At 40.7% G+C, this 22,763-nt stretch overlaps 1 pseudogene; it reads left to right on the top strand.

Annotated features, from left to right (window-relative positions):
• Positions 1-8,145: 8,145 nt before the first annotated feature.
• The window catches only part of LOC108314802, a 26,640-nt pseudogene continuing 12,022 nt past the window's right edge, over positions 8,146-22,763 (top strand).

Raw genomic sequence — 22,763 nt, 5'->3', positions numbered from 1 at the left:
AGTCACATTGTAAATTTCACTAGATACACCATTTGTGGATAATGGAAGTCTTAACCACTTCATAACATCTTTCTCAAAGTCATTAATTCTTCAGTCTGGGCATGTCAGAGGTAAGAGGGTAAGTAATACAGGCTTAAAACCCTGAGGTTGGTTTTTGACTCCTTTACTTCCTTTGCAGTGCGAAAGATCCGTTACATCTAACCTTCCTTTACCATCCTACTTTAAGCCCTCGTCATCTCTCACCTGGACTGTTGATCAGCTGCTAACTGGTCTCTAAGTTCCATTCATCCACTTCCACTACCACCACCTGCAACCTTCTGCCCCCAGTCTTTTTTGGCTGCCCACTTGTCAGTCTTAAAGGTGTCATCATGACACAACCAAAAATCCTTTGGTGATATTCCTTACTCATTCCCCAAGCCTCAATTCTGAACTCCTAAATTTGAGTTAAAACTACATATCATCCTGTGTCCCACCTTTTTTTCTTCCATATTCTACAGGATGAACTGTATATGTCTAATAACGGGACAGATACACCAGTGGTCATAGCAGCATTATTTACAGTAAACGGTGAAATCAGCCCAACACGTGAATGGCTAAGCAAACTGAAATATATACACGCAATGGAATCTTACTCAACCATAACAGAGATTGAAGGAATTTCTTTGGTTTTGGTTTTGTTGTTTTTGTTTTGTTTTTTGAGACAAAGTCTCACTCTGTCACCCAGGCTGGAGAACAGTGGCGTAATCTTGGCTGACTGCAACCTCCACCTCCTGAGTTCAATTGATTCTCCTGCCACAGCCTCTTGAATAGCTGGATTACAGGTATGCACCATCATGCCTGGCTAATTTTTGTATTTTTAATAGAGACGGGGTTTCACCGTGTTGTCCAGGCTGGTCTCGAACTCCTGAGCTCGGGTGATCCGTCCACCTTGACCTCCCAAAGTGCTGATATTACAGGTGTGAGCCACTGCTCGTGGCCTAGAATGAAGTTCTTACATGTGCTACGACATGAATTACCCTTGAAAACTTATCCCAAGTGAAATAAGCCAGACACAAAAGGACAAATACTATATGGTTCCACTTATATGAGGTACATAAAGTAGTCAAATTCAAAGAGATAGAAAGATGGTGGTTGCCAGGGGCTTCTGGTAGGGAAGAACGGGGAGTTATTGTTTAATGGGCACAATGACTCATGGATGATGGAACTGTTTGGAAAATAGTAATGATGGTTATACAACATTGTGAATGTACTTAATGCCACTGAAGAATATACTTAAAAATGGTTAAAGAGACAGGCTTCATATAATATTTTACCATTAAAAAAAATACATTTGTCATCTCAACCTTCCAAAAGTTCTTACTATTGAGATCAACACTGGCCACCGCCCCACCATGTGCACCATGGTCCCAGCCAGCTCTTTGGTCTCCTGTTCTTATGAGCATCAGAGAAAAGCCTCTTTCATGGAAGGTACGAGCAAGAGGGAAAAAAAGAAAAAACAGACTATGCAAGGTGGATTTTAGAAAAGGAAAAATGATTACTAATAGCTTCAGATCAGAGAGGACACCACATCCATAAAAAGAGATCAGAGAGCTACAGAGGAACATTCAGAGAACAAGAAATCTTTTATAAATTGAAACATATTGGTAGAAATGAAAATTTCAGTAGAATGCTTGGGAATTTGAGGAAATCTAAAAATGCAGGAGAAAAAAAATGGAAAAAAAATGCAAGAAAAGATAAAAGCACTCTACAAAAAGCATACAAATAGCTGGGGTTCCAGAGAGTGAAATCATCATCATCATCATCATTATCAAAGTTCCAACTTTGAAGTTGCAGGTTGGTTTCCAAGTGACAATAGAATGTACCCATTCCTTACACTGCTGGGTTCTTGCTGGCTGCCCAAAAGATACTTATTTAGGGAAAGCTATGTAGGTGGTAAAAACCAAAAGGCAAAGAAATGACTAACGCAAAAGTCAGAATGGTAGTTACTTCTAAATCAGGGAAGGAGGGTTGTGATAAGGGAGGTTCCCACAGGGCTTTCTGAGGGTGCTAGGCAGGAGTGTTCCTTAGGTTACTTACTATTCTTTCATCTCTATGCAAACATTTTTCTCTATCCTGTGTTTTAAACTTCAAAAATACCTATTTTTTTAAGCCCTCATTATCTTTTGTTGAGACAGGGTCTCATTCTGTCGCCGAGGCTGGAGTGCAGTAGAGCGATCATGGCTCACTACAGCCTCAATTTCCTGGACACTCATGACCCTCCCATCTCAGCCTCCTGAGTAGCTGGAACTGCAGCTACTCAGAAAAAAAATTTCATTTTGCCATGTTGCCCAGGCTGGTCTCAACCCCTGGGCTCAAGCAGTCCTCCTGCCTCAGCCTACCACAGTGCTGGATTTACAGGTGTGGGCCTTCTTTCACTTCTATGAGAGGAAATACGTCCCAGGACTAAAGAACCTAGGACTAAGAAGTCCTGGTTAAAATTATCAATGCATCAATGATTAGATTTGAGATCTTAAGTAGTTGACTTCATTTCTCTGAGTCTCAGTTCACTTATTCATAAAGAAAAAATTGTACTAGCTGATCCCTAAATGTTCCGTGGAGTTTCCTGTTCCATGATGCCAGCTAAGCTCTAACTGAAATGCTGGCCTGGGAAGTAGGCCCATTCTGTCCTCAGGAATCTCACCACAAGGCTATTAGTGATGCTCAAAAATCAAAGAAGTTTCAAGCTCAAAAGAACTTTAGGACCATGGAGTTCAGACAGCTCACAAAAGCAGTCCGTGAACATTGCCGTTGCCCCATGGAAAGATTCTAAGTTAGAATCCTAAAGTGGAATGGGAGTGGGTTTCTGAATACAGACACACACACACACACAGAATAGCCTCCCAAGTTACATTGAAATAAATGCAACCTGTTAGAGACTGGTCTATATTGCAAGTTTAGGAATATTGTTTCCATATTACAAGTTTAAGGAAAATTTTATCTACAAAAATAATACATGGATTTCTAGAGCATGTATTATGCTCTAGAGTAACATACCATATACCTTATGGATATACTTTATGGATACCATACCATACCATACCATATGCCTTATGGAATATCCATACCATAAGGAGGAGCCAGAATATTTTCCAGCTGAATTCCAGTCTTAGTCATTCTCCTTGAATGATACGGAAATCTAAATTATCCTTGAACACAAGCAATGACAAAGAAATACACGTGTTAATGCAGCGTATATTTCAACAACCAAATTGGCCAATATAATTCTAATTCTAAGCTTTGCGGAGAATGCCAAGCAGAAGCCATGTGGGCACACTGCTGGTGAGCATCTAAGTTGGTGATTTGGAGTAACATTCATACTGACATAGAGTCTTAAATTTTGCAAAGTTCTCAGCCCAGCAAATCCAACTTCTGGAACTTTTCCTGAAGAAGACACAGAAGTATACAGCAATTAATGTACAAGGATGAATAGCTCCGTGTTGCTCATAAAATCCAAGAAGTGTAAGTGGTCTAAATAGCAAAATGAAATCTGTAAATAAATTATGGCATTACATAAAATAGAATGCATTGTAACCAGAAATTATAGAATAGGCTGGGTGTAGTCGCTCATGCCTGTAATCTCAGCACCTTGGGAAGCTGAGAGAGGTCACCTGAGATCAGGAGTTTGAGACCAGCGTTTCCAACGTGGTGAAAATACAAAAATTAGCCAGGCGTGGTGGCAGGTGCCTGTAATCCCAGCTACTTGGGAGGCTGGGGCAGGAGAATCACTTGAACCTGGGAGGCAGAGGTTGCAGTGAGCCGAGATCATGTCACTGCACTCCAGTCTGGATGACAGAGCGAGACTGTCTCAAAAACAAAAATATAGCATACCATCCTGATAGAGGAAATCATCTTAATATGTTAAGTGAAAAAGTGGATAAACGAGTTTATACATTATGATGCTAATTAAGTACAGAAGCTTATTTCTGCACAGAAAATGCCTGGGAGGATGTAGCAGTGATTTTTCTCTGAGGAGCGATTGTATAGTGATTTTTTTCTTCTTTGTGCTGTTCTATTTTTGTAAACTCTTGTTATAGACAAAGTTTCTTCAAATGTCTATCACCATTATATTTTTTTCAAAAAGAGTTTAAGAAATAATATCAATAATTTAAGAACTGAGAATAATGGAGAGTGAGAGATACGTAAATGAGAAGAAAATCGGGAAATTGACTTTTTCCTGGAAATTCAAAGCCATTGTTAAAATCTCCAAATGTTACAAATCCTTTTGTTAAATACTTGCTTCCTTAGTCACCTTCTAATTAGAATGGTGATAGATTAGTTTCTATTACAAACAATGAAATTATTTATAGTAACACTTGATGCTAAATGTTTACAGATGTAGACGCTTCTCCTTAGATGCACATAAGCACAAATGTAGTCTGTGCCTTTGCTTTTTAAGGGTGTTGTGTCATATACTGTGTAAGTAATTTTGTGTTACCATAGTATAATTGAAGACTCTCTACATTTGCTGAACTTTTACCTCCCTCACGTAAAGCTATCACTGGACCTCCTTCCATTTGATCAAACATGACGTAAAAAAAGCAAACAAAAACCATAGACTGGGAAGGCAGCAATCCTGTGCTCTGCTAGCTTTGTGTATACTAGCTTTGTCACTTAGGCCAATTATCTGGACATTCTGAGTCTCAGTTTACCCATAGTTAAAATGGGCCCATAGCCAACTACGCAGGTGGTTGTAGTTTTAATGAAACCCTTCAGCTATATGAGAAAGTATATGAGCAAGAAGGAAATTCTTTGTAAAATGTAGAATGGTAGTTTGATGTAATGACAGTATTTTTCCTTCACTCCCCTCAACACTGTGCTTCACTTATCTGTATATGAGAACTCAGACTGGTTTATCTCAGGAATAGCAATCGCCTCTGTTTAAGAAAAAGTAGCCCTAAGCTTGGGGAAGTTCGGTTCAGAAGCTGCAATATCCTTTCCTTGGGATGTAATTCAAGTGATATGGCTGTATCTAGGATCCTTCCCTGCAGCAGGGTCAACGTTCATTTTATAGAGGGAGAAAAAAAGAAACGTGTGATTACTTATATGAAGGTGGTTCATGCTTTTCTATGGTGAGAATTTAGCTAATATATCAGTGAAATGGTGAACCTGAGATGGCTGGCATAATGCCTGTCCATATTAAACACGTAGTAAATGTGCACTGTGTGTGAATCCAAAACCTAAATATGCAAGTTCCTATGATTATTGCATATCTTATTGAAAGGTGTATATGTATATGGTTAGGGGATTGCATATATTTGTGGATTAGAAATAATGATATTCTACATAAGGGTTTATAATTGCCTTAACACATTTTGTATGACTACACAGAGAGTTGACAGGTGATCACATTCCAAACGCTGTAGAACATTTGTGTACTTGACTGGATTCATGTCAGAGACCTTTTCTGGGAATGCTTATTGAGGATTAAAGCAGAAGGGAATCACAGGCTAGCTGCGTTAGAATTTCCTGCGGATTTCCTTCAAAATTCTGAAGCATAAGCTTCATTCCAGGGGTTCTGAATTAATTGGTCTGGGAGTGGGGCCCAGGCATTACTATTTTTAAAAGCCCCACAGATGATTCCAATGTGCAGCAAAGGTGGACAATCTGGTTATTCTCAAAGCTGACCGTGCATCAGAATCACCTGGAGGGCTTGGCAAACTCCTGCCCTGCCTCCTGCCCCAGATTCCTGATTTCGGAATTCTGGGGCAAGGGCTGAGAGTTTTCATTTCTAGCAAGGTCTCAGGTGCTGCTGATACCACTGGAGACCACACTTTGAGAACCACTGTCCTAGTGGAAAGAGCACTGATTTAAGAGAGACGCTTAGTGACAAGTTTCTTGATCTACGATTCAATTTCATCTTTGAAAGAAGATGAACTCCTTACTTCATCCACATACAAATTATTGTAGAGATTTATTAAGAAAATATTCTGAGTCCCCATAAGGAATGTTTTAAGTGCCAAAGGCTTGCATTCCATGATTTCCCATGTACTAGGAGTCTGTGAGATCAAGTAGGGTGAATCCCAGAAGCACGACGAAAAGATGGATGACAAAATAATGAAAGCAAAAACTGATTTCCATCAGTAGTGATGGGAGTAATGGCTCCAGTAAGAGAAGTTGTGTCTCACTGAGACAGCGGGCATCACCTTAAAACATTGATAAGGGTAACTGTAGTGACAGAAAGAAGTTTCCAAGGAGACACCAATAATAATCAGAAATATTTTAATGATGCCAAAAAAAAGGGCTTCGGCGTTCATTTCTTGTAATCACCCTAAATAGGCCTTAAATGTAGGCTCTTCGTAAAGCCTGAAAATAAACTAATGTACAGAAGAATGAATCATGGCCACTTATAAAAATGTTCACAAAGAGGAACATGGGAGAACGAAAAATCAACATGCAATGTAATGAGCTAGGAGGTATAGTATTGGTGAGTGGAAATTAGGGACTCAGAGGAGAAAGATCCTCTCCTGGGTGGGATGAAAGAAGTGACATTGGAAGTGATACTTGAAGAATATACAGTGCTCACCAGACACCAAAGGAGGTGGCAGGGTGGAAATCAGGACTCTCAGAAAATAGAAGCATCTCCTCCATCGGTCTGGTGCCCTATGCCTTCCAAATAGCCATCTACTGCTGGTTCTGTCTCCTGCTCTGATAACTGGGAACCTTAACCTACATGAGCATTGAATGAAGATAAGCAGAGCTGTAAGGGAAATGTCCCAAGAGTAAGAACTCGAGTGCAGATGGCTGGGTACCAACTACTTGTGGTTACAACTCCTGCTGCCAGAAGGAGCAGAGCCTTCGGTCTGAAGTCAACACTTTAATGAGAAGATTGGCTTGGAGGCAAAGGAAGGATTTCTGTGATTTGGGGCCGGTGATGGGGGTAGTGGGGGATCCTATCTCTAGTAATGGTATAGAAAAACAAATCACAGAATAAAAGTCAGTCTTAGGGAGTAGCTTAGGATACCCTGCAAGAAGGTTTGGAGAAAAACTGGATTTCTTAAGTAGTAGTGTGCCCATTGTGTAATTCTAGATTTATATCACATTAGTAGCATTGTTTTCATGTAAGGAGAGTTTTAAATAGAAGAGCTGTTTCTTCAAGTACAATAGAATAATAATTGGAACTATTTGAAAAGATAGAACTAAGAATTTGTATTAAAACTCTCCATTAGCAGAAGTGTTTGGAATAGAGTATTTTGATTAGTTTAAACCATATATTTCCTACATGAGTTACAAATGTCTAAAGAATGACAATACCATGTCATATTCTAAGTGCAATAATACTATGAATAACTTCTCCTTTCATGATTCAGAACACCCAGGATCTTTCCACTTATGGTAGTCTTCATGTGAGATCTCTTCTCACCATGCAGTGTTGTGGATACAGAAGGGCAGGAAATGGATTTGGATGAGTACTGAGTACTGATCACAGGACAGAGCTCCAGAGTTGTTTTTCGGAATAAATTCCTTATAGTAGCCTGTCCTTTATACGACCTTCTCATAAAAGTGGAACATAAAATGCAGTTCAGGTTGGGTGCAGTGGCTCACACTTATAATCCCACCACTTTGGAGGGCCAAGGCAGGTGGATCACTTGAGGTCATGAGTTCGAAATCAGTCTGGGCAACATGGTGAAACTTTGTCTCTGCAAAAAAATATAAAAATTAGGCTTGATAAGTCATGACCGCAGTCCCAGCTACTTGGGGCACTGAAGTGAGAGAATCCCTTGAGCCCAGGAAGTTGAGGCTGCAGTGAGCTGTGATTGCGTCGCTGCACTCCAGCCTGGATGACGAGCAAGACTGTCTCAAAAATAAATAAATAAACAAAATACGGTTCCTGTGCAATAAGTACTTTGACTTTTAAGAACTTGGATTTAAGGCAAAGGGAAGTTTCTTGAGAAAAGAAATAGGCTTGACCATCTGGAGCAGGACATTGCCTCCCTTGTGTCCCAGATTATCAGGCACATCTTGGGAAACTGGTGAGCCTGGGATGTCACTGTTACTGATTGAGATGCTGTCACTCAGATTTTAAAATGATGAGGTTTTCCTTAGCCTCAAAGGTGTCTTAAAACAGGGCAGGAGGAGTGAGGGTAAGCATGGCTTCCCTGCGTAGGAATGATTTCCCAGGCTGCTTCTGATCATTTCTGGGAAAGGAAGAGTTTTCTACCTATCAATGCCAGAGATAGTAGACAGTGGAGAAATGTGGGCACATTGGGATCCAGGGGCAACTGGAGCAGGAGGCACCAAGAAGCACCGTCAGGGTCTGCACCTGACTTTCCCTGGAGGGAACTGCAGAGGCCAGAGGGAGCCCAGCACCAGGTGATCGTCACAGGTGAGCGCACATGCATACTGTGGTCAGAGCAGCGCAAAGGCTTGGCTACAGACAGGCAGGAAGCAGAAGGGTCAAGAGCAATGACAGGCTTGACTGGTCAAGTCCAGGAACTTACGGAGACCTTGCAGCTCTGGATATAGATGACTTTTAAAAAATCTGATATGAACTTCTTTGCTTGTCATTCCTCTTCCTCCTAGAGATACACTGGTAGTGAGTGGGAGATGAAGGGCAGACAGAAATCTAGTTGAGTGTGCTGGCCAGTCGGGCACCCATTAATTAAGGCTTTGTGATAAATGAATGCTATTTAAGAACTCATGACTAATATCTAGCTGTCATTCGGTTGCAATCGGTTATGAAATGCCTGCTGTGTCCAAAATGACTCCTGCAGAAAATTTTGACAGGCACTATGTGTTAAAAAGAAAAACACCTGACTTCAGTTCTTTTAGATATGAAAAAGGAAAAATGCTGTTGCCTCTTATAAAGCCATGCATAAGTAGTGGTGACTTTTTTCTTTTCCCTTTGTTTCTTTTTGACAGAGTCTCGCTCTGTCGCCCAGGCTGGAGTACAGTGACATGATCTCGGCTCACTGCAACCTCCACCTCCCAGATTCAAGCAATCCTCCAGCCTCAGCCTCCTGAGTAGCTGGGATTACAGGTGCGTGCCACCACACCTGGCTAATTTTTGTATTTTTAGTAGAGATGGAGTTTTGTCATGTTGGCCAGGCTGGTCTCAATCTCCTGACCTCAAATGATCCTCCTGCCTCGACTTCCCAAAGTGTGGGGATTATAGGAGTGTGCCTCCACACCCAGCCAGTAATGGTGACTTTTAACGTCTTTTCTCCAAAACTCCTCCCAACCTCTCATATGTTGCTCATTTCACCCCTTGGCTTGCAGTTCCAGCCCCATCCCCGGTGTCATCACCCCTCTCTACGACGGCTTTTCAGGAACCTCCTCCATCCTGGCTGGTTTCCCTTAACTCTATTTGTAAAGCATTTCCTTCAGTGTTGTCAGCCATTCCCAACACAAAAGTGTTCCATTTGTTCCTGCAAGAACACTCAACCTGTATAGCCACTTACTGGCTTTATGATGTGAGGCACTTATTAATCCTTTCAAATCCACAACGTGGGAGAATTTGTAAAATGGTCATTTAAACATGTCAAAATGATAGTATTTGACCAGCTCTAACCTACAAAACTATCAGTCTAGCTCTGACCTACAAAAATATCAGCCTCCTATGCTGTGAGAATTAGTTAAACGTATAGCAATTCAAGAAGCACCAACATGTTGTAAGCCATTATTCCTTTCTACTGATGACATTCAGACTCTGAATTACATCTTTGCCCAAGGATAGCAAATGTGTGACCTGTGCTGCCTCCACATCTACCCATTCCCAAGAAGCCACTATTCCTTTATTGTAGGGCCCTTCTTCACTGAGCCCACAGGCCAATTGACACCCTTTGAAAATAAGAGGCACTGTGTCCCAACCTCACATCCTACTCTTCTGGTCTCAAGAAATTTTCATGCCCCCTGCCCAGCTAGTCTATCAAAAGGGGTTCGGCTCTCTTTTGGGGTAAGGCACTGTGTGCTTCTGGCATTTTTCCATGGAATTTTTTTAATAGAAATGTTCTACATGATGGTAAGGTCTTAGGTCCCTCTTAATGCTTAGTAATGCTGCAGTGACCTTTGGGTTAAGTGAAGTTTTGTGGGCTTCCTTGGTGGCTCAAGAACCTTTGTGTAATTTCAGTTTTTTGGTACATATGTTCTGGATTTCAAACTCTCTACAGATCAACATATCCTGCGAGTGTTATGGGCAGGGGAAAGGGAGGTGGTGAGCTACCTGACTGGCTGAATATGACCCAAACAGGGCTAAAGAATAGCTTAACCTGTGGAAGCTGTATTTCGGCAGTGGGTGGGGGGTGGTTCCACGGATGAATGTACTCCAGATAAAACATGGCCATGCACCTGCTTGTCCTCCGACCATCTTCATTCTAACAGTAGCCCAGTCTTTGCCACCCACTTGTTTCAACTCTGCACTGACCCTGTGAGCTGTCACTTCTAAATATCACAGCTTCCCAAAGGCCATTCATTACTCTCTGAATTACTCATAAACCTCCTGGGTCCTGCCCTTCAATGCTAGGTCCCAGCACAGTTGAATTAAATATATGACACGTTTATGAAAATGAAATATTATAGAACTCAAGCCTATCTGTAACCTTGAAGAATTGAGGCACTATAATAAAGATTTAGTATCCCTCCCCTCTTCTAAAATAATATATTGAAGTACAAACTACATTTTTTTAAAATGATGCCAGTGGCCAGGGGCAGTGGCTCACACCTGTAATGCCAGCACTTTTGGAGGCCAAGGTGGGCAGATCACCTGAGGTCAGTAGTGTTGGGATTCACTTGGGATGGCTAGCAAAATATTAGGGAAATATTAGGGAAAGTTATAAATTATAGTCTAAAACCTTTTGGAAGGCTGAAAGGTTTTAATTGAATGGGCTGAAGGCAGCCAGTTCTTATGTTAGAACTTTAAGACATAGGGTAAGATTAGGATAATAAAGCTTCCCCAGTTAAGTCTGTTTACCCCACATCCCTTTGTCTTTAACTGTTTACTCATGTAAATTTTGTGCTGGATGGTCCTTTCAGGGGGGAGGTCGAAGGGGAATTAATTACCCACTAATGATGTTTATTCTGGGTCGCAGAACCAAGACATTTTATCATTCATAAAGCCACTCTTTTAACCATGTTAATTATCCACAAGTGAGTTGACTTAGAACTTCTCTTATTAAATCTGTACTGAATAAATGAAAGGAGAAACAGGGATCAGTTAGCTGCAATAGCCCTCTGAGAGCAGCTAACGACCTCCCTGGCCCACTCAAATTCACTGTACTCTGGTGTGTGAGAGTGTATTTCATTCATCCATCCATTGCTGAGTTGAGGTCTGCAGGACAGACCTCTGCAGGTGGTGATCAACATCTCAGGTGGTGACCCCGATGTGATACCCATCACACAGGAGTTTGAGACCAACCTGGCCAACATGGCGAAACCCTGTCTCCACTAAAAATACAAAAGTTAGCTGGGCAAGGTGGTGCAGGCCTGTAGTCCCAGCTCCTCTACTTGGGAGGCTGAGGCCGGAGAATCATTTGAACCTGGGAGGTAGAGGTTGCAGAGAGCCAAGATCATACCATTGTGCTCCAGCCTGAGTGACAGAGCGAGACCCCATCTCAAAATAAATAATAATAGTAGTAATAATGATGAGACCAGGTGTGGTGGCTCATATCTGTAATCCCAGCATGTTGGGAGGCCAAACTACCTTGAAACTGGTAGTTTGATACCCTGTTACTACCAATAAATAAATAAACAAACAAACAAATAAAATTAGCTGGCATGATGGTGCCTGCCTTTAGTCCTAGCTATTCAGGAGGCCGAGGCAAGATGATCACTTGAGACCGGTTCAAGGTTATGGTGAGCTATGATCTAAAGAATAGTATTAATGAAGCCCAGCTTTCTCTGCTTTTCCTGGGTCTGTTGCCAAAAGAAAAACAGTTTCCAGTCATGGACACGATGCAGGCTTTTTTTTTTTGCATGCCACAAACATACTTTACAGGTCCTGCTATCATGGCAGAATGCATGGCTTCCCTATCACATCAGCAAAATGCATTAGGAATTAACTCACCACCAGAAAAGCACCCAATTTATGTAGCAAATTAATTTAAAGTGGCCCACCCACCTCATCTAGGGTTAGGTGTAAGGAGGAGAGTAGCAGCAAATATGATCCAGGCTGAAAATCAGGGTTATTTGGCTGGTACTAGGAATGAGAAACTAATAAAATTACACACTCAAGTCCTTTTGTGTGTCTATTCAAATTAACTCAGTTGCCCCTCCATCAACTTCATTTTGCATATACAGTTGGATAATTGCATATTTAACATTTTGATTCATTTTTACACTGAGAAAAGTTTGTGCATATTTTCAAACTATATCCTGAATGTAAATTTAGCATACTATTTTAAGGATATGTCATTTCATGTATGTAAGGTAATCCAAAGAGTAGTGAAATTTTCTTTTTCTACCTCAAAGAAGAGAAGATACTAGTCCTGGATTTTAGAGCCTCTTCAGATTCCTTCTCTTCTAACCCAGGTTTAGCCCACTCAAATATCACATGCATTCTAAATTTAAATGCTGCCAGATTTGTATAACATCTCACTTTTCAGTGTATTTGCAGCAATGTTGCAAGACACTGCTATATTCCAGAGATCATTTTGCTCTGCTTTCAACAGTTTTTTTAAGGAGGCTTGAATTTATCTGGGGACATGCTACCTGCTACCTGGTTTGATTTCAGAGGAGTTGTCCTCGAATGTTGAGCAGCCAAATGATAAAAGGTGTTCAGGACCAGAAGGACACTGAGCTCGCTGCCTCCCGACTAAATGAGAGGGTGCTGCCTGCATTCCAGCCCAAGTCTGCTCTCTGTAAAGCTGACTTTCAAATTCCCCCTGCTCATGACTTACGGTGACTTTTTCAATTACCCTTGACTGCTGGATGAATGCTGCTCCAAATGTGGGGCTCAACTCTGATAATGCCTTGAAGAGCACAAACAGCAAGAAGCTGTTAAACTGCAAATCATAAAATTTTAATCACCAGGGCTTGACTTTAGATGATGGGCTGCTTCAGCCTCCTAGCCCAAGGCCTGAATTATGAGGAGCCACCCTGGCTGCTGACCTCTAGAGAAGCCTCAAATCCAGCCATATCTTGGCCCTTATCAAGTGGATTTTAGCCTGGGAGGTGGTGCACTATGGAATGGGGGCAGAGAGCGACTCTGGGCTTGAATCCCAGAGGATCATGAGTAGAAAATCACATCTATACAAATAATGGCCCCTGACAATACGTTGATATTATTGAGCCTTTGAAATGCCTTCAATGTGGTCTATTATTTTATGAGCAGCATTTGCCACAACTCATACTACCCCCATGAAGTCCAAACTTTTCACTGTGGCATTCAAAGCCACTCATAGCCAGAATCTACCTATCTTTCCACTTCAATTCCAGAGACTTCCCAACTCAACCCCTAGCCCGGAGTGTAGACACTACTGGGCCCTCACCCCTCAATGCAAAGCCCATATTCACACTTTAAGGCATATGTTCATGGTAAGTCCTCTATATTAGAGCTTCCTGACATTTTAAAATGAATAGCTAATGAAAGCGGTCCTTTCATATCCATAGGTTCTGTATCTACAGATCCAACCAACCATGGATCAAAGTGTAGCTAGGCCTATGATGGTTGTGTCTGTAACTGAACATGTAGAGACATTTTTTTTCTTGTCATTATATCATCTTGTCATTATATGATTTTGTCATTATATATTTGCAATTATAAATTGCAAATATAAATTATGATAATTTGGGAAGGCAACAGGGGACAAAATGAAAGCATTTTAAGATATCTGTGGGTTTTTGTGAATAACTGCTAAAATATAAAGACAGCATATCATGAAATATAATTATAATTTTTTAAATAATGTTTTAAAATAAAATCTTTAAAAATATTAACGATCAATTTGACATGGTTCTTTTTTGCTTGTATTTTAAAAATACCTGTTTTTTAATGCTTGATGCGGTTCCACATTATTCCTGAACAATACATTTTAATGATTATTTCTTAAAATTCTGATAGTCTCCACTGATGAGAAACTTTTTATTTAAACAACTAGGTAATAAAAATGTTAAAACCATTGATTTTGTGATCTTTTGAAATTTATAAGGTAGCTGATTATTATATTTAAATATTCCAACAGCTCTCATATTGATGAATGTATTGTTTAAATTCTTGAGATATTAATGGGTTTTAAAATGTAATTGAACTTTTTATGTCCATTATTTCAAAATTTATTTATGTATTCATTCAGTCCAAAAATGTTATTACTCTTTTGTTATTTGTCACGTTCTACTTCAGATACCAGTGATTCAGCCTTGAACAGCTGTAACAATGCAAAAGCCCTGCCCGCATGGAGCTTACCTCCTAGTCAGGGGAGACAACTGACAAAACAAGTAAATATTTAGTAATCAATATACTATGTAGTATGTTAAGTACTATTTAAATATCCGTAATATACTAGGTAAAGTAAGTGATATGGAGAAAAATAAAGTAATGATAGGGGATATTGAGCAATGGCAGTGCTGGCCAATTTTGAATAGCCTGGTCAGGGAAGACCTTACCAAAGTGATATTTGAACAAAGAACTAAAAATGAAGAGGGAATGAACCAAGTGGACGCATAGAAGAAAAACATTCCCTGCAGAAGTATGAAGCCTATGATAAATAGAATATGATAAAGACATGAGCGCAGTATGTGACTGGGTCAAAAAGAGATGGGGACACCAAGAGTCCCCTGTTATCCTCCAAAGCCTTGGTCCCCCAACCCTGACCCAAATTCACCTCCAGCTTGACCTCAGTTCCTATGACCCACCACCCAAGGCAGGAGTGTGTTCCACTTGTCAAGAAATATCCTGGCCATTGTACATTAAGTAGAATGACCATGGTGGGCACTAGTGTGATACACGAGGAAAGAAATAACAGAGGTCAGATGATGCAACACTTTGAAGGCCATTGCGAGAGCTTTCTAAACAAGGTGGGAAGCTGACACAGGGTAGATAGCAGAGGAGTGATAAACCACAATACGTTTTTACATTTTAAAGGGTGTCTTTCTGTACTGTGTTGAGGACAGACTGCCGTGTGGCAAGTGCTGCAGCGGAGAGAACCCTGGGGAGATGCTTACAATCATTTAAGCTAGAGACAATAGACTAAGAGGGCCAGTATTCCACAACACACTTTCTGAAGCACACAGATGCCTTAGCGCACCAGTCGGGAGCTTCTCCTCTGCAAGGGTCAGAGACTGAGCTAATGGTAGGTACTTAGGGACCTATGAGTGTTCTCATTCCAGATTTTAATTTATGGATATCTCAAGGATCCTGAAAAAAAGTGCCCAAGTTCCAGTACTCAAGCTAGAATTCTTGAACCCAGTATCATTGAAATTTACTGATTTTCTTGCCTCACAGCCTTAGATTGATTCGTTCATTCTTAAGGACAAGCTACAGCATTAGGCTCTGACACAGGCACATCTGTGTCCTCATCCCGGCAAAGCCCCGACTTGGCCATTCCATCTGCACTCCCTGCATTTGCACTTGTCCCACCTGGAGAAAATTGTTCCTGCTTCCTCCTCTCTGTGGTCCTCCCCGTTCATACCATCAAGACCTTTAATCTAGGGGTTTTGTCAGCCCAGAGCCGAAGATAAATAGACTATGATAAAGACAGGATTGCAGTATGTGACTGGGTTAAAAAGAGATGGATACACCAAGAGTCCCCTGTTATCCTCCAAAGCCTTGATCCCCCAACCCTGACCCAAATTCACCTCCAGCTTGACCTCAGCTCCTATGACCCACCACCCATGCCCACCTATCCAGGCAGCAAGGTTGGGACCTGGCCTAATCCTTTGTCTGCATTTATGCTATAGTAAATAATGTGTTTTTCTCTATGTACTGATTGACATCCCACAAGTCTGTGACTTTATTCATGCTAATTTCTCTCTGCCTAGACCCATTTTCTTCAACGGATTGACTTTCACTCATTCTTCAGGACTCAGCTCAGGCATCATGGCCCAGTGTTCATAGCTAACCTCCTCAAGCAAAGTATCCCTTTGCATTCCTCTGCTGTTAGACATCCAATGTTATATTAAAAGTATCACTGTCTTTCCTACCAGAATTGAAGTTTTTGTGGTTAGAGATATCTTATCTATTAAATCCCTAAGTCCTGCTTACTTAGCTTAATAAATGTTTCCAGAACTCTGCTTCCCCTGCTTTGTAAAGCTAATTCAACAACTTCAAATAGTCCAAACTGATTTTCTCCTTGTCTGAATCCTAACCTGAACCAAATGACTTAAAATTTAAGTCTTCTCTAATTTTTAAATTCTTCTATGTGTTTTTCATCTGCTGCGCAAATAGATTTAAGTTTCATGGACATTGGGACTATGTCATGTGTTTCAATATATAATGTATCAAGTACATATGGTAGAACGGTAAGCAATACTATAAATGCAAAAAGCTATAGATTGTTTTATAAACTCTATTTTAACTTTTATTCTACTAAATGAGGAAAGTTGACTAGCTTCTCTGCTTCAGGGATTGATTATGAACATCATTCAGTAAATATTCAAGACCACATTTGAATTCTTGGGTCGAAATATGATTTACATCACAATGAGATTTTGTATTCTTAAATATTGTATTCTTAAATGTCATATTCATATCATATCCATTTTCTTTTCAACAATTAAAGAGAAATCCACAAAGATAATATAAAGTGAATCCCAAAGGAAATGAGATCAATATGTTTGATCATACTTTTCTAAAGGCCCTGAATCTTTGAAGCTTCAATGCTGGAATTGTTATAAAAGCCAATTTTTAGATATTTACATGTTCTATGTTAATATATGAAAACATCATATATAATAAAATTAACGTTATTCATATTCTATTTTTTGCTTTTCTTGTTTGGGCACAAAGATCAGCTTAGTAATTCAAAGAAGAAATAGATGCAATTTTTCAGGTGTTCTTGTCTAACAACATTTGGAAATTTACCATGTATATTATCTTAGTTCACTTGAGTTGCAATAACAAAGTACTATAGAATGGGAGGTTTAGAAAAAACAGAGGTTTATTTCTCAGTTTAGGAGAAAGAGAAGTCCAAGGTGCTGGCACATTCCTGTGTCATAGGTGGCCATCTTTTTGCTGTGAGCTCGCAGGGTGGAAGGAGAGAGAAAGTTCTCTGGAGCTTCTTTTATAGGCACTTAATCCCTTTCGTGAGGTGATGAATCCTGTACATGACTTAATCACCTCCCAAAGGCCTTACCCCCTAATACCATCACCTTTAGGGTTAGCATTCCAACATATGAATTTGGGGATACAAAAATATTCAGTGCATAACATATGCCTAATGATAGTATGTGGGAAATGCTTAAAATGTGATTTAATACATTTTATTGTTACGAAATATTGTTGCTTTTCTTTGAGATGGAGTTTTACTCTTGTCACCCAGGCTGGGTGCAACGGCACAATCTCGGCTCACTGCAACCTCTGCCTCCCACGTTCAAGCGGTTCTCCTGTCTCAGCCTCCCAAATAGCTGGGGTTACAGTACCCACCACCATGCCTGGCTAATTTTTTGTGTTTTTAGTAGAGGTGGAGTTTCGTCATGTTGGTCAGGCTAGTTTTCAAACTCCTGACCTCAGGTGATTCACCTGCCTCAGCCTCCCAAAGTGCTGGGATTACAGGCATGAGCCACCAAGTCCTGCTTATTGTTGCTTCTTAGAAATAAAATCAGAATGATCACAATACATTTTCTAGTCTAGCGATAACAGCAAACTCTTAGCAGTCAGTAGAGTTTGGAGCAAGACTCTTTTAGGTAGCTATTTTTAGAGGCTTTATTACTATATCTGAATTTATATTTAACAACTCCCTGTCAAATCTCTATACATGTTTCATTTTACATATTTAATAAAGTATCAAGAACTTACAAAATTTAAAAATAGCAATTATAGAAGAGTTTTATAACAAGAAAACTGACCCTGGAAACACTTTTGTAGTGGCTAAAGAGCAATCAGTGTATTTACTCATAATTCTAGCATACTTTTGTAAACCCATCCTTCCAAATGACTATACTTCTTTTGTTTTTGTTTTTGTTTTTGTTTTTTTGAGACAAAGTCTGGCTGTGTTGCCCAGGCTGGAGTGTAGTGGCACGATCTGTGCTCAATGCCGCCTCTTGTTCTTGGGCTCAAATGATTCTCCTGCCTACCCTCCCATATAGCCAGGACCACTTGGTGTGTGGCACCATGAGTGTGCCACTGCACTCCAGCCTGGGTGACAGAATGAGAACTTGTCCTCCACAAAAATTTATTGGTAGACACAAGTGAGACACTTTGGGTCCTCAATTACTTTAAGAGCATGAAAAGTTCTGAAATCAAAGTGTTTGGCTTAGGACAAAGTGTTTGGCTTAGGACATATTCTGCCTGGCTATTTTTTGTAGAAACATGGTTACACTTCATTGCCAAGTTTGGTCTTGAACTGCTGGGCTCAAGCGAGCCTTTCACCTTGGCCTCCCAAAATGCTGGGATTATAGGCATGAGCCACTATGTTGGACAAGTTGATATACTTTTTAAACAAAAGTTTTAGGATCACACTTCTGAACACTCTATGTTAACATAAAATATGTGTCATTCTGGCAGTTTATTTTGATCATTTTAATAAAATATTTTAAATAACCATTTCTTTAGATCTACTCCTAAGGAACAGATCAATAGAAATAAGTATTTCCCAAGTTTATCTTTTAAAATGCTCTGAGTTTGTTGTTGTTGTTTTCATGGCCTTGAATGATTTAGGATCTGAAGAGTGAATACATGGAGTTCTAGAATTCTGGATATGCTGCTAGATCTTAGGCATTCCTAGCCCTGTTACAACAGCTACTGTAGCTGTCCATGGTGTTCTGTTATAAAGTTCAGAATATGTCCTAACCCAAACCCTTCGGTTTCAGAATCTTTTCACACTCTTAAATAATTGAGGACCCCAAGAAAGGGATCTTGTCTCGGTTGCATCTACCAATCATTTTTTTGTGGAGGACAGGGTCTCGTTCTGTTGCCCAGGCTGGAGTGCAGTGGCACGATCAGAGCTCACTGCAGCCTCCATCTCCCAAGCTCAATTCTCTCATCACAGCCTCCCTAGTAGCTGGAACTACAGGTAGGTACCACCATGCCTGGCTAAATTTTTTTCATTTTTTGTAGAGATAGTATCTCTCTATGTTGCCCAGGATGGTCTTGAACTCATGTACTCAAGAGGTCCTTTCACCTCAGTCTCCCAAAGTTCTGGGATTTATAGACATGAACCACCATGCCCAGTCTACCAATATTTATGTTACTAGAAATTAAAATGACTGGGAGTGGTGATTCACACCTGTAATCCCAGCACTTTGAGAGGTCTAGACAGGAGGATCACTTGAGCCTGGAAATTCAAGATCAGCCATGGCAACATGGTGAAATCCTTTCTTTAACAAAAGTAATTACAAAACTTAGCCAGGCATGGTGGTGCCCACCTGTAGCTCTAGATACTCAGGAGGCTGAGGTGAGAGGATCACTTTGTTGTGGGAGATTGAGGTTGCAGTGAGCCAAGATTGCACCACTGCACTCCATCCTGGGCAACAGAGTAAGAGGCTGTCTTAACAAAAAAGCAGGAAAGAAACTAAAATGATGAAATGTTAAAAATATATATCATTGAGAATAAATCAAAGATGGCTGAATAGGAACAGCTGTGGAGTGAAGTTCTCAGCAAGAACACACAGAGGGTGAGTGAACACAGCATTTCCAAATGAGTTATTACTGCCCACAGACCAGGAGATTCCCGGACTGAAAAGCACCATGAGTTTCCAGCACGGCTGAGAGCACAGTGGGTCTCCACACAAAAACTCACACAAATCTGAGTGGCCATTTCAACTGGAGCCTGGAATGCCTGGGAGACAGAGCTGCCTGTTCAACAGACAAAAAGGGTGCTAAAGCAGGGAGCCAGGTGATCTGGCACAGTGAGTCCCACCCCCACAAAGACTAGCAATCTGAAATGCACTGGATTGAGAGTTTTACAGCAAGTGCAGCTGGACCCGGGATGCTCCAGCTCTGTTGGGGGAAGGGCATCTGCCATTTCTGAGGCAGTCTGCCACTACCAAGGCAGTCCACCATTACTGACGCAGTCCACCATTACTGACACAGTCTGCCATTACTGAGGCAGTCTGCCATTACTGAGGCATGCTGCCATTACAGAGGCAGTCCACCATTACTGAGGCAGATCACCATTACCAAGGCAGTTCTAACTATACCTCTATAAACAAAACCACAAGGAAGTTCACACAGCAGCTAGGCAGGTCCCACAGCAGCTCAGCAATGCCTCTGCTGGCAGACTGTGACTTGACTACCTCGTTGCTGGGCAGGGCAGCTCTGAAAAAAGGCAGCAATATGTCAGGAACTTAAAAATAAAGCCACACCTTCCCAGGACAGAGCACCTGGGAAAAAAGGCAGTTATGAGTTCTGCTGTAGCAGACTTAAAAGTACATACCCAGCAGCTCTGAATGGAAAAATGGAGCTCACAGCTCAGCACTTGAGCTCCTATAAAGGACAGACTGTCTCCTCAAGCAGCTGCCTGATCCACACATATCCAGCCACCTCATAAAGGAGAGCTCAGACTGACATGGGGCAGATATCCTTCTGGGACGAAGAGAGAAGAAATTGGAGGCAACTCTTACTGTTCTGCAGGTGCCGCAGGTGATCCACAGGCAAGCAGAATCTGGAGTGGATCTCCAGCAGACCTACAGTAGGGGGGCCTGACTGTTAGAAGGAAAACTAAAAATCAGAAAGAAATAACAGCATCATCAACAACAAGGATGTCCACTCAGCAACCCCATCCGAAAGTCACCAACTACAAAGACCACAGGTAGATAAATCCACAAATATGGGAAGAAACCAGTGCAAAAAGGTTGAAAACACCCAAAACCAGGACACCTCTCCTCCTCCAAGGGATAACAACTCCTCAGGAGCAAAGGAACAAAGCTGGTTGGAGAATGAGTCTGATGAATTGACAGAAACAGGCTTCAGAAGGTGGGTAATAGCAAACTTATCTGAGCTAAAAGAACATGTTCTAACCCAATGCAAAGAAACTAAGAACCTTGAAAAAATGTTTCACTAAATGCTAATGAGAATAAACAGCTTAGAGAAGAATATAAATGACTTAATGGAGCTGAAAAACACAACATGAGAACAAGTTTCAATAGCTGAATTGACCAAGCAGAAGAAAGGATTGAAGATCAACTCAAAGAAATACAATGAGAAGGCAAGATTAGAGAAAAAAGAGAGAAAAGAAATGAACAAAGCCTCCAGGAAATATGAGATTATGTGAAAAGATCTAATCTATGTTTGATAGGTGTAGCTGAATGTGATGGAGAGAATGAATCCAAGCTGGAAACACTCTTCGGGATATTATCCAGGAGAACTTCCCCAACCTAACAAGGCAGGCCAACATTCAAGTCCAGGAAATACAGAGAACACCACAAAGATATTCCTCACGAAGGGCAACCCCAAGGCACATAATCATCAGATTCACTAGGGTTGAAATGAAGGAAAAACTGTTAAGTGCAGCCAGGGAGAAAAGTCAGGTTACCCACAAAGGGAAGCCCATCAGACTCACAGCAGATCTTTCAGCAGAAACCCTACAAGCCAGAAGAGAGTGGGGGCCAGTATTCAACATCCTTAAAGAAAAGAACTTTCAACCCAGAATTTCATATCCAGCCAAACTAAGCTTCATAAGCGAAGAAGAAATAAAATCCATTACAGACAAGCAATTGCTAAGAGATTTTGTCACCACCAGGCCTGCTTTATAAGAGCTCCTGAAAGAAGCACTAAACATAGAAAGGAACAACCAGTACCAGCCACTCCAAAAATGTACCAAATGATAAAAAGCATTTATACAATGAAGAAACTGTGTCAACTTGTGCAAAACAATCAGCTAGCATCAAATTGGCAGGATCAAATTCACACATAACAATATTAACCTTAATGTCCCAATTAAAAGACAGACTGGCAAATTGGATAAAAAGTCAAAACCCATCAGTGCACTGTGTCCAGAAAAACCATTTCACATGCAAGGACACACATAGGCTCAAAATAAAGAGATGGAGGAAGATTTACCAAGCTAATTGAGAGCAAAAAAAAAAGCAGGAGCTGCAATCCTAGTCTCTGATAAAATGGACTTTAAACCAACAAAGATCAAAAGAGACAAAGAAGGGCATTACATAATGGTAAAAGGATCAATGCAACAAGAAGTGCTAATAATCCTAAATACATAAGCACCAAATACAGGAGCACCCAGATTCATAAAGCAAGTTCTTAAGGGCCTACAAAGAGACAGACTCCCACACAATAATAGTGAAAGACTTTAACACTCCACTGTCAATATTAGACAGATCAATGACACAGAAAATTAACAAGGATATTCAGGACTTGAACTCAGATCTGGACCAAGCAAACCTAATAGACATCTACAGAACTCTCCACCCTCACCAAATCCACAGAATATACATTCTTCTCAGCACCACATCACACCAACTCTAAAACTGACCACATAATTGGAAGTAAATCACTCCTCAGCAAATGCAAAAGGAAATTATAACAGTCTCTCAGACCACAGAGCAATCAAATTAGAACTCAGGATTAAGAAACTCACTGAGAAACACACAACTTCATGGAAACTGAATAATTGGCTCTTGAATGTTGACTGGATAAACAATGAAATGAAGGCAGAAATAAAGATATTCTTCAAAACCAA

This window comes from Cebus imitator, unplaced genomic scaffold (assembly GCF_001604975.1).
Source record: "Cebus imitator isolate Cc_AM_T3 unplaced genomic scaffold, Cebus_imitator-1.0 Scaffold162, whole genome shotgun sequence".
Classification (NCBI taxonomy): domain Eukaryota; kingdom Metazoa; phylum Chordata; class Mammalia; order Primates; family Cebidae; genus Cebus; species Cebus imitator.
The sequence above is the reverse complement of the archived record's forward strand: the minus strand, read 5'-3'. Positions and strand labels throughout refer to the sequence as shown.